This window comes from Gallus gallus, chromosome 3 (assembly GCF_016699485.2).
Source record: "Gallus gallus isolate bGalGal1 chromosome 3, bGalGal1.mat.broiler.GRCg7b, whole genome shotgun sequence".
NCBI classification, from domain to species: Eukaryota; Metazoa; Chordata; class Aves; order Galliformes; family Phasianidae; genus Gallus; species Gallus gallus.
Window position 1 is genome coordinate 61,848,475 of NC_052534.1, and position 13,408 is coordinate 61,861,882.

The following is a 13,408-nucleotide window of genomic DNA, read 5'->3' on the forward strand; positions in this document are numbered from 1 at the left end:
GTGGCTGCCAGTGACCCTGCATTCATGTGTCAGGATAGAAGCCATGTACATGTGAAGGTTTGTCTTTGGCTCTTTGAAGCATGATGACAACTTGAGTTACTAAAAATTCTCAGTCTGGCTGTTCACTGGCTTACAGCTTGTAATAATGACAATAAAAACACATCTTAATAATAAGCTAATATAATAAATGGAATCTATTTCTATCTGTAGAATATAAGGGTACACTAGAACGAGATGATTTTCAGCTTGATCTCTTTTTTCCAGTATCCAGTTCCTAAAGTAAGAAGTAAAAAGTAAGCAAAAATCTCACTTTTCATTTGTGAAAAGCACAGCTATTCATTTTTTTTTCCTCTTAAAGAATAATTAGTAATGGAATGGAATAAATGTATGAGTTTTTTCTAAACAATCTAAGTAACCAGATGATTAGTAATGAAGTATGGAATTAGGTGGTTTCTGCTCTTCTCTAAGGGGCTTAGAAGCCTGGGAACTGAGAAACAACCATATTTTACATCTTTCATGTATGGTATTCACTCTTTGTCTTCCCTCTTGACATTTTCAGTAATTAAGCTTAAACTTTCTATCGTAATGTTTCCTTAAAAAATTCAGTTGAAGTGTTTTGGTGGAAGTAGGATGCCTTTCCTTCAGAAACTTTAGTTGAAAATATTTATATCACACTAAGGACAGAAGGAAATATAACTGCACAAGATGAAAAATTCAGAAATTAAGTTTCTTAATAAAACCACATTAGAAGGTCAGAAGTAAGACATATCAGCAAACTGCAAATGACATATTTTAGCTATAAAAACATTTCTGTCTCCTCTGTATTTTATATGAAATAGCAGAAAATCTGTAGTTAGCCTAAGCTACTGAAACTGCAGCTGGTGTTTCTTTGCAGTTCAGATAATACAATGCATTGTTCTGCATCGTGAGATGTAACATCACAACAAATGCTGAAAAGTTACAAATAAGTATCAGCAAGCACTCAACAAAATTTTCCTGTTTTACAAGTTAACCTTACTGCTCTAACTCATTGCTATTTGACCTCATACATGAGTGTATCCACAAAGTAGGTATTAGAATTAGGAAAACTCCTTCCACACAATTCTCACAAATATATCCCCATAGCTCCTAGAGAGTCCAATCTGAAATAAGACCTTGTCATACATCAAAAAATGTTTGAGAATGTTTTGAGCTCCTCAAGACCAGACAAGTCAGCTGCATTTAAATAAGTGTTTACTAATTGCAATCCATTTTGTTCTTTCCTGCCTCTTTTACAGGCTTCTTTAATTTCTGAATTAGCAGAAAGTAATGACCACCTTATAACCAATTTAAGTCCCACCTCCTTTTCTCTCATTCAAAAGAAACAAAAGCATAAGTTGCCTTCCTTTATCACTACACTGTAATATATTCTGAGTTCAGAAGGGATTTCCCCTGAAGAGACAGAGACATGAGGGAGGAGTCACCATAAAGAATTAATTAACAAAAAAATATTTTTAATTATGTTGGTTGACATTTGCTGCCTCGGAAGGAACACCTCATGTTTACGTGAGTCACAAACACCGAAGCTGAAGAGATGAGTCCCTCATGCCCAGCTCTGCCAGCTTCTCGGGCTGTGAGCTGAGAACGCCTATGAGGCAGCACTGCCCTGAGGGGATGGGCAGCAACATCCAGGAAGGGCACATGACCCCCAGGTGAGCCCGGCCTCACCACAGAAGATGGCAGAAGAAGCTGTGTGTGAAACTGAGAGGCAGGAGGGTACAAGAAGAGGAAGCAGATGTCTGGCTCTTTTATGGGGTTTGACTTAGTGTTCTGCTGATTTTTATTTATTTTCTATGTTTCCAATGAATAAATATTAGCCTTAGTACCTCTCCAAAATCCTGTATCATTTCTAGTACTAAATTTTTTTTTCTTCTTTTATTGTGGTAGAAATCATGTCTGCATCTCAATTTACTCTTCTATATCTTATACATTTGCTATTAGTTAACACCTACCTGGGATAAAGCTCCTTTCCAGTTAGGAGTTTTGTCAACCTTGTCCTTCCCTTTTCCTTAGGGGTTTGAGGCACTTTTCACTCTTTCCAGATCTGTGTATAGTGGTGTTTTTTCATTCTGGTAATGTAGTTTGTTCTTGGGTTGGCCTCTTCTGAAAATCTGGCTTCACATTCTGTGTAAAGCAGGCTTAAATTCAGGCTTTGTCAGGAGAATGTAATTTTTCTTCTTGCAGGGTCACTTGCTCTTCCTCTGGTGGGTGCTAGCAGCAATGATATCAACATGATGAATGTTTTTTGGCTCTGTTTTTTTGAATACAGAGTGCTCATGGATGTATGTATGTGCTTGATCCCTACCACCTGTGAAGGGAGGGTGTGGTTAGGCCATTATCCACAGATCGTACAGCTAGAAAGATTTTCACATTGGAAAGGGATAATTGGAAATAGATAAAAATGCTCACCTGTGTCCTAGGCTCACAGAAAAAAACTCCAAGAGGAGCAATCTCCAGAAAAAGATCCTTCCTCAGTGCCAGTCAGCCCTTAAATGAGGTCTAGGAGAGGTGCAGCCAGGCTCCACCCCTTCTGGTCAAACAGGTCAATTGCCTTCACCTGTGCTCCTGTGGCTGACTCAGTGCTTGCTTCAGGTGATCAATCAGAGGTTCAGGCCACAATTCAACAGTTCCCATACAGAAAACAGAGAACAATAGGATAGAAAAACAGAATAATAGTTCTTACAGATATATGTGTAGTTTTAAGAAGTGAGGCTCAAACAGTTGTTCACCACTCACTGCCTTATGCTTAGCCTTTCCCTTTCTTCCTCACCATGTCTTTTGAGTCACTGGGTGTCGTGCTGATCTTATAGTGACTGTGGAACATTTTGGTGTCATGTTGCTCCTTCTGGTGTTTCTGTGGACTTAGAGCCTCATGGAGAGTAATATATATGTTTCAGAGGTACAGGAAGATGGACGTCTGCTCCCCGCGGCAAGATACAGGCTGTGTTCTTGTCTTAGGTCAACACTTCAGCTTGCACTGGGGTGCGTCCCCCAGTCTGTACCATACTCTCTGGCCTGATATCTGAGGCATAACTATATTGGGTACCAAAGCAGGAACCTGATTTGCCATAGGGACATTATTAAGGTTTCCTTAGCAATGAAAACCAGTGTTAACCATGATGCTTGCAGGCCACGTTCCTAGTATCAGTGAAACTACCCAGCCCCAACCCCCAATAGTCTTCCCCCAAGGTGTGAGTAGGCCACACCACTTTAGTCCTATTTGCACCTTCCGAGGTTATTCTATTTTATGGGTACCTGGTTCTCAGCGTGGAAGCAGAAGATTATTGCCTAGTTTTGGTCCTACTCAATTATTGGTGCCTGTGATTTGGATTCTAAGCAGGGTGGCTCATGTTGTCTGTAACATCTTCAGGGCTGTTGTTTGCTTGCAAATGGGTTTGCTGTTGTTTCTTGGCCATTCATTCAGGTCCTACAGACTTTTGTAGAATCCCTTTGTCCACCTGTGCAGGGGCTGAGAGTCTGTCTTCAGGGTAGCCTTAAGAATACTGTTATAGCATTCAATACTTCCTGCCCCTGTCAGACTATATGGCAGGTGGAATTGCCTCTCAATGCCGTTTTCTTGTGCCCAGTGTTGTACCATTGCACCAGTGAAATGAGTCTCTTGGTTGCTCTCAATGACTAGGGGTGTCCCATAAGTAGCCATCAATTTGGTGAGCACCTTGATGGTACGTGTTGTTCACTCTTGGGCTGGGTAGGCCTGTATTAGCCTGCTTTCTGTGTCAGCACAGGTCAGGGCATGTCTTGCCCTCTCAGACTGAGGGAGGGCCCCAGTCGAATCAACCTGCTATTGCTGGAGAGGATTGTGTCCTTTAGGAAGATGGGTTGCTGTTTCAGGTAATGGTCCCCATCTTATCTTGGAGCAAGTATCACAGTCGCAGCATGCTTAGACAATATCAGCCAGTTGTATGGACAGCCCCCATGTTTTAGCAGCTGTCGACATTGTCTTTTGTATGGCATGCTGCAGCTTCTGATATAGCCAGCAGGAAATGTTCTCAATCTGTCTGACTCAGGCCAGTGTGTTGGCTTCATTGTTTCCTGGTGACTGTAGGGGTTGGTAGCCAGAAATGTATGGAATGTGGTTAAACATAAGACCATATGGATCCTGGCTCCACTGCTTCTGGTCACTCAGGTGCATTGCATTTTAACTGTTTTCAATTTATCTAATAATCTAAGTCACTTCAAATATTTTGGCTGAAATCTGTAGGACACAGAAGAACATGGAAAATGTTCACCAAACTGGTGAAGGGCTGAAGTTAGCACAGCAACTCCTGCCTACAATTCTAAATTCATTTCTTTCTAGAAATCTGAGTCCAGATCTCATGAACAAATATTTGGAGTAGAGAATTTTATTTACACACATGACATAAGCTAGGCAAGGAGCAGATCTGAACATCCACCTTTCGGTTGACTCCAGTTACACACAGGATAACTTAGAGGTTCACTGCTCCTTTTTGGATCTATGCTACTTGCAGAAATCAGACACTAGACAAAAAAAAAAAAAAATCTTCGGTTAAACTGCTGCTGTGAATCTTATTAGCGTGACAAAATATCAGTACAATTTCCCCAATACAATAAAGAAATACACCGAGAAGTTTAAGATATTTTACTGTGTGCAGAAAGCAAAGTCTAGAGCAACAGATACAAAGAGGTGAGTTGATGCTACAAGAGTAGAAGAAACCCAAATGCTATAAAACATGCTTTACTTCAGGACCTCCTCCTTTTTTGAACAGCATCCACAGATAGCACCGTTTCCCCCATCCAGACAGAAAAAAAAAAATCACCACGAGAGCAGAGAAGGAGAAGAAGTGGGTCTATAATGTCTCTGCTCTGCCAGATCAAATTTTGGGACTTCTAGTCTCTCTGACACAGACATAAATCAAAACCTCATGGTAGGAATACTTCCCACTGAGGACATCTGCTAAATTAGAAGTACTTTTATACAGCCAAAAAGGCTAAGGAAAATGAAGAAACAGGCTGTATGGCCTGAACCAGTGAATGAGTACCTGGCAGAGTGGTGTTGTCAGCCTGGGGAGCGTACACAGAAGCAATTCACCTTTGTGACCTGAAGGTCTGCCCCTCCTTAACCTCATTTAAGGGCTGACAACAACTAGGGAAGTATCTCTACTTGGAGATCACTTCCCTTTGGAGTGTTTGGTAAGTCCTGATTCTTGGAAAGGGGTAAGCAATTTCTTCTTTATTACTGGACTGCAACCTCTAGCTTTCTTGAGTGATCTGGAACTAGTTTCAAGCAGTTGGATCTCTTGTCACCTATCTTTACATTTGGCAAGCTAGGCAGGAACATCTATGAAAGGCAAAATAAGTTCTGAGATGGCTTTGTTAAAAGGTGTAGCGAATTGGTTTGGAGGAGAGAAAATCCATTTCCCTAGAAAAGGAATTACCTTGATACGTACTGTGGCTCCTGGGCTCTCCATTGCACACACTGGCTTCTATAGTAGAAAGATGGGGCCCATCTAAGGGATGGGGGAAACATCAACAGCTCCCCAGCCTGAATAACAGCATATTTCCAGGGCCTAGGAAAGAATATTTCAACAAACAAAGACAACTTGCACATCCACTGTAGTCTGGCCTCTGTTAATGTCCTTAAATCGTTTAGATACCTCAGAACATCTCAAGGACAGAAAATCAACTACTACACAATTGAGTTAAACAGCTAGGATGTAAGACTGCTGTATTAACAGGTAAGCCTACCCAAACTAACACAATACAAGAAGTCAAGGCCTTGTCTCACATGAACGAAGGTGCAGCAGTTGGGCAGATGATGGGAGGACTGGCACAATAGAAAGGTGCTATAGAAGGGAAAAATAGTGCTTAGCTGTATCAGAACATTCCAGGTTCACAGGGGAAAGCTCTACCAGAAAGGGATCTTCAGAAAGAGAGATCCTTCCCTAGTGGCAGTCAGTCCTTAAATGGGGTCTAAGAGAGATGTAGCCAGCCTCCACCCCTTCTGGTCTCACAGGTGACTTGCCTTCACCTGTGCTCCCAGGGCTGACCCAGTCCTTTCAATCAGTGGTTCAGGCTGTGGCTCAACAGTTCCCATACAGAAGGGGACCATGAGCAATTAACAACATTGCAAAAGAGAATTCAAAAAAACCTGAACTAGAGGCTCTGGTGGAACTGGACCCTCTAGAAATTCCTGCCAATAGCCGCACAAAAAAAGAAACAAAAACTCCAAGAAAGATCTGTGGGAATTCCACTCAAAGTGTGACTTCCTCCCTAAACTATGATGCATGTTACTGTGTGCCCATATATGGCTGTTGAATTGATGGTTTTAGTCCAACAGTTCCAGCAAAGGCAGAGGGAATGTGTCTCAACCTGCTTGTTGAGGCTGTGGGATATAGGAGCTGAAAGTGCTCTAGTAAATGGACCCAAAATATCTAAGATAGCCTCTATTACAACACAACCAGTCTTAAGACAGTGATTATATGTGACTGACATACATAAAGAGGAAAATCATTCCTTAATTCAATGGATTATGGCAGACTGTCAACTGGTGTGACCTAGTAAACCAGATATACCTACCCATAGTGATTTATGGAATTCTATGGAAGAACTCCAGAATTACTTGTGTGTGATAGGTATGAGGGAAGCCACCTCTGAGAACACTTTTGAGAGTCTTGGTCAAATTCACTGCGAAGATGAGAGACTTATTCTGCAGCAAAACAGCTACAAGAATTTTGGGGCGTCCTGGACTATTGGAGGACATTTGTACTCCACCTTCCACAGATCCTGAGGCCTCTGTATAGAAAGGCCATTTGTGGGACTGGGGACAGATGGAGCAAGGCACTTTCCAGCAAGTCAAATAAGCTGTCAAACAAGTGCTGGCATTTAGCATACTTGATCCCACCCACCTGCTGCATTAAATGTACATGTTACCCAGCAAGGGTTTGGGTGGGGTTTGTGACAGTGTCAGGGTTCCATCCACACCCCAATTTCTGGTCTCAGTTTTGGCATGGAGCAGAAGAAAGATATAGCTTGATTGAAAAATAGTTGTTGGCCATCTACTCTGCCTTGCAGGCAATAGAGTCAATAACAAAACAGCAGAGGTAGTACTAAAAACAACGCTACCTATTCAAAGATGGGTAAAAGACCTATCACATATTCCTGTGACAGGGGTGGTCCAAGCCCATACGGTGGCATATTGGGTCACCTATCTGGGACAGTGAAATCACTTGTTCTCCTCACCATTAAAAGAAGAGCTACAAAAAATACTAGGCCTGGTGATGTACCATAGTGATGCCCCTGAGGAGAACACTGAGGAATATTATGGAGCTGAATAACCAAGATATCAGTAAGAGTTCTCATATATTCTAAGAAGCACTGCAGAAGCAAAAAGATGTATACAATTCCTTACTATCTCTGCAAAGCTAATTTAACTTCATTTCAATAATTTATACTAAAATAAGCAAGTCAGGCCTCGGGCTCAAAATGTACAGCCAAATTCTTCTTATATGTATTTCTCCGCAGTGCTTCTTTTACTTTCCCTTTCTTTCTGCATCCCATTGTACATCCTTAGCAGATTTATCTTGAGTTTTTACTCAAAAAAAAAAAAAAAAGGTGAATTTACAAATGAAAAAAACAACACTACACAGTTCCACCAGAATGCCTCATGATGCGCAAACAGCCTACTCGTTTTCTCTTATTGCACTTTTGTGCTTCCTCTAAGTAAAAGTTTCCTGTTCAGGTAAGCATTTTTGGAAGATAATTATTAAAAAAAAAAAAAGAGAGAGAGAGAGAGAGAGAGAGATCAGATAGGAAGATGTAGGACAGCTTCACCATTCGGTATATCCGAAGGAGACATTAGCAACACAGTGAAATGCTGCTCATTGTGTCATACTCCTGTATTAATGGCCACAAACTGAAACATAGGAAATTCTGCACAATTGTGCATAAGAACTTCACAGTAAGGGTTACAGAGCACTGGAACAGGCTGCCCAGGGAGCTTGTGGAATCTCCTTCTCTGGAGATGTTGAAGACCCCCCTGGATGCCTACGTGTGCAACCTGGTCTAGGGAGCCTACTTTGGTAGGGGGTTGGACTAGGTGATCTCTAAAGGTCCCTTCCAGCCCCTACAATTCTGTTATTCTGTGATTCTGCATATCTCATTGCTCCCCAACTTGTAGCAGAGGTCTGAATTAGAAGATATGAGACACAGCTTCTGTGACAGTTCTCATTTGCCAAGTGGTCCATAGCAAAATTTATTTCTACACTTTAAAATGAGGTTGAACAATAAAATCTTCCTTGATTGGACCGGATGTTGACCTCCTCTGTTCCTGAATGGTTTTGAAGTTCAGGAATGTGCTGGTGACCCATTACAGAAAAGTAAGGGTACTCCTCTTGTTTCTAAATTCTTTCTGAAGCCTCAGCTCTCTGACTCAACAGATGATTGACCACTGTCCTGCCATGTAAGCAAAATACAGCCCAAGTTCTTATAAAGACTTTACACTTCTGTACATGTTTATAGATGATAGAAGGTACCTGGGAGTCTGACCTAGAAATCTAGCTATTCTGAGACACCTTTACTCACCTTTGCTCAGTCACTTTGGAGCCCTGGCTGAAAATAAAAGCTTTTTGCTTTCCCTCTTTTTAAAAAAGACTCCATTTTTAAAAGTCTTTTTGAAAAAACTCCTTATCACTGCTTAAGTTTCACACAGTGAAGTACCTAAAAATCCTCTCCTGAAACTCTGTGATTTGGGAAGGAGGCAGAAGAAAAAGAAGAAAGAAAAGAAGGAAGGAGAAGGACAGCTCACTTTAACTATCTGAAAAAGAGGAGCAAGTTGGAATTAAAGCATCAGATGAGACAATTCAGACACAAAGCATAAATGACAGAACAGTTTCATCACACATCCAAGAGGTGGTGTCTGTTGGCTCATTTTTGGTAGCCTCTAGAGCAAGTGCAACCATTTGCTTTAGCTTTAACAGCCAATGACTGAGAGAAACTGAGCATCCATCACTCCGTGAAAAGCACTCTGTCATCCATCAGCAGGACTCCTTGTGCTACAGCTCTGCAGGGTAGAGGATGAGCTTTCTAGTCTGTTTATTCTTAGCTAAATTGCAATATTTTCAGATATAATTCACAAGATAGCTGATGGGAAAAAGAAAACAATAAACAAAAGAAACCCACAAAGGCTTTGGTTTGCTACTTATGAGAACCGCAGGTAATAGCATTAAAATACCATAAAGATTTTTTTTTGGTATATGTTTATTTTTGTTTCATTTTATTTTTCTTTCCTTTTAAAGACCTGAGATGTTGTCATTATATTTACAAATGTTCAAATTGACATTTTAACTCAAAACCCCCACCACGAGTTCCCCATATGGGGTGTAACTATAAACCTATAATTACAAATTTAAATTATAACATCTTATACAGTTTCAACTAAATGTAATATATAGCTGATAAAAATATACTTTGCTACTTCTCAGTGAAGATATAAACAAGACAAGGTGTTGATATGGATCAGTTGCAAATGTAAAATTGATCACCACTTGGCAAAAACTTAACAGAAAATCAAGTTAATAAGAGCTAAAAAAAAAAAAGAAAGAAAAAAAGAAAAAGAAAAAAAAAAGTGTAGCTGGATGAACAAATAAATCCTTCTCTCCTAGTCCCTCATTTTCTTTTGAGACCCTACTAGCTCCGAAGTGTGAATCCAATTCACTGGTCATTTAACAGAGCAATCATTTTTAGAGTCTGACCTTGCTCAAACTGTAGACAGAAGCGAGACCAATTTCATAAAATAAAGCCTTCAGCACCGGTGACTCCTGTCACAGCACATTACCTCCTCAGTTGCTCTGGCACAACTGTCTGAGAGGTTTTCCTGTGAACCAGACCAGGAACTGATCCAACTGGAAATAATCCCATGGATTTTTTTTCCTCTTTTTTTTTAAATTTATGTTATTTTATCATCAAGCCAGATCACTTCTTCTCTCTAACTCACATCAGGAGTAGGAATTTGCAGGAAAGTGACAACTGACCCTGACTTGTCTTGCTGCTGGATATTTCAAAAGCGCTAGACCACAGACTAGGAACTTTTTTCTGAGGCTTGCTCCTTTTAGTGAAACGTAGATTATACGTGCAAAAGCAGTCATAGATACTTAGCATTGAAAGCAGGTTCCAGAATCACCAAACACTGGAGTGAGATGCATAGTGCAGCTTGTATCATGGGTACAACTGTACCTGCTCCAGGACTGAGTTCCATAGCATTAATATTTTGGTGAGTTCTTCTTCATTTTTTTTTTTTTTTCAGAGAACTACATTTTTTATCTTCTAATTTCCTCTCTGTAGAAGTAAATTTACAGCAACTAACCCCAGACTGTTGGATACTCTGGGTTCTGTCAGCATTTTACAGAAAAGAGGAAACTCAAGAGTAGCATACAAGTGCTTCAGCCTACTCTGCCAGCTTTAGCTTCAAATTAAAAAGTCTTAACTTGGAAAAGCTGAGCTGTATCAGATTGTCTCATCCTGACTTACTCTATCCAGGGTACTTCAAAGAAAGTTTACACCTATAATCAGTGGCCAGTCTTGCCTGAGTTCCCAGTATGAAGAGCACTCCAAGCTTGGGCTTGGAGAAGCAAGAAGGACAGGCCAGAGGATGTGGGGTTGTGAGGAAATCGATCTTGAAAACATGTACTTAACTGATGGTATAGACATGCTGGGTGTTATTTTGTTGAGAGCAGTTTCTTCTTGTAACATTCATTTATTGCTTCAGGGGACTTTAAATATCATTACTTAAATATCTGTGGCCTAGACAATCGCTGGTATTCAGTCTCATACAAGAAATATAAGCTTTTCACTGTGCTATTTCTCTGAGACACAGATGGAATAATATGATTTATCTGAAGTCACCCAGGGATACGAAAGCAATCAACTTCACCAGGCCCAAAAGCTAGCTGACTGTAGATGATAAGTACACAGTAGATGGTAGAAGTAGCAACAGATTCCTCAACCAAATTCCATTTTTTTGTTATAAACAGTTTACAGGGTTAACAGCGTGTTGTGTGTTTGATGATTCATTAAGCTATCTTACTAGATCATTGTTGTAAAAAGGGGAAGTCAAGAGTATCATTTGGACTGCTGGTGCAACAAGTCTGTGAGGCTGGTGAGGTGAGTATATGGGATAATTTGTTGGCAGTTAAAGCACTTGACATCTAAACAAAAGCATCAAACTCAGTGACAGGTGGCAGACAGCCCCACAGAGAGAAAAAAGAGTTGTGGAGAAAGGCATAAAACTGTCATCTGTGAGTTATGTTCATGGTCCAAAGACAATGTGACATCACTGAAGCCAAGTATACAGTGTTTACAGCATCTACACCGTCTGGCATTATCTGCAGTTGTTCTTTCAAGTCTAGTGATGATGACCTCAGCCTAAATTCTCATTTACACAAAGATCATTTATACAACTTGACCATTACAAAGGCTACATACTTTTAATTGGCATCTGCTGTAAGATTGCTTTTCACTGGCTGTGAAGTTAAAAAGACCGAGATAAATGGGAATCACATCTCTGCTTTACCACGTGTACCTCACTCTTGAACATATGTGGCAGAGTCTGTAATGGTTTGCAATAACAAGTAATTCACTGCAGAAAAGATGATGAATCAATTATTATGTTTTACTGCTCTTGGCTAAGTATATGAAATGGCATGTGTAGTAAGAATATTTTAAGATTTACTCAAGTATGATCATTGAAACACTTGTGTTCTTTGCAGGAGATGAGAGGAAATAAGGACTTCCATGTTTTTTAATAAAATTGAGTCATCCTTTGAAAGGATTTGCTCTATTTTCCCAATTTTGTGATAATAACTACTAAGTAGTTTGACAGTTACTCTTAAATGTCATTCTAGTTCTTGCCACTACATGTAACTGTGGGGAGAGAGACGTCTGTGAGATTCTCCTTGCAGGTGCAGCTGAGTTGGGTACTACAGGGAGGCTGCCCATTTCAAGGAAGGAAGGAAGAATGAGAAAACCAACCCTGCAGGCTCATGCTGTGGAGATTCTTTGTACATTTGACTTATAACAGGGAACTATAAGTGAAACTGCTGATGCAATTGCTTACTTTGTCCCCCTTGTTTGCTCTCTGACATTTAGTTTCCTTTCTGTTAGGCAGTGGGCTTTTCTAAGAAAAAGAACTGCACTACACATTCTCTGCCCTAGTGAAATATTGATAATTACAAAATAAGATCTGTGTTGATGCAACTACCAAAATTTGTTCTGAAATCTATTTTAAGCCAAAAGTTTTTCTTAAATCTGAACATCTCCACTCCCAAGGATCAACTGCATTAAGAATGAAGGAATCTTCTCCTCTCCTTTTTAGGACAGCATCATACAATTTCCATAAAAAGCTGTCATTTCACTGGTTTGCACTCACAGTAGACAGCTGTCATCAGCTATCTTCTCTCTATCACTCCTTCCTGCTTTATAATCTTAATGACTACTTCTCCCTGTTTTGGTCAACATCAGGATGTTGAAAATGAATATCTCGTATTTGAATTTCTTGCCAGGCTGCTGTCTGGTGGTTATCTGATCATTCCACAGCATCTGCAAAACTCTTCCTACATGAAAATCAAACAACAGAGAAACTCATCAATTGAGAAAAATGATTCCCACCATTTTCTTCTGTGCTATAATAATGCAAGTGCTCACTGATTGGAAGGTATTCACTTCCTCTGACATCAGATACCCAAATTGCTTTAGTTTTAATTAGAGAGAATACTAGTCCTTATCTAATCTAAGGTGCTGACTTAGCTTTATAGAGCCAAGATGATCAACTTTCCCTTTGGGAATTAAGTTTTATGCTTGTGATGTTGGACCTTTATAAGAGATTATTCTGTTATATGACTGACTCAAAGTTTGCTGAGGAACAAGCCCAGGCAAGTCCTGGGCAAAGGTAGAGAAATCTTCTGTCTGGAGGACACTGATGGACAGGTCCTGGGTAAGGGTTGCAAAATCCTTTAAGGAGCACAGATGGACAAGGCCAGGGGCAACTAGAGAGGGATAAGCTGCTGATAATGGCCGGGAAACAGTCTTTTGTGTGGACTTACCTCGAAGAAGATGGCCATCTCAGGAGGTATGCACATGACTCTTGCTCAAGCACCCAGGGATGTCATGTAGGCAGGAAAAAAAGGAGGATAAAAGAGGGTCCAACAACCAGGAGGAGAGGGGTTTTCTGCCATCTGATTTCTCACCACGACAGACTGGAGGGTTTCTGCCATCAGATCCCTCACCATGACAGACGAGAGGGGTTTTCTGCCGTCAGGTCCCTCATCACGACGGACTCGAGGTTTCTGCCATCAGATCCTTCACTACAGACCGTATGCTGATGGACTTTCCTGGG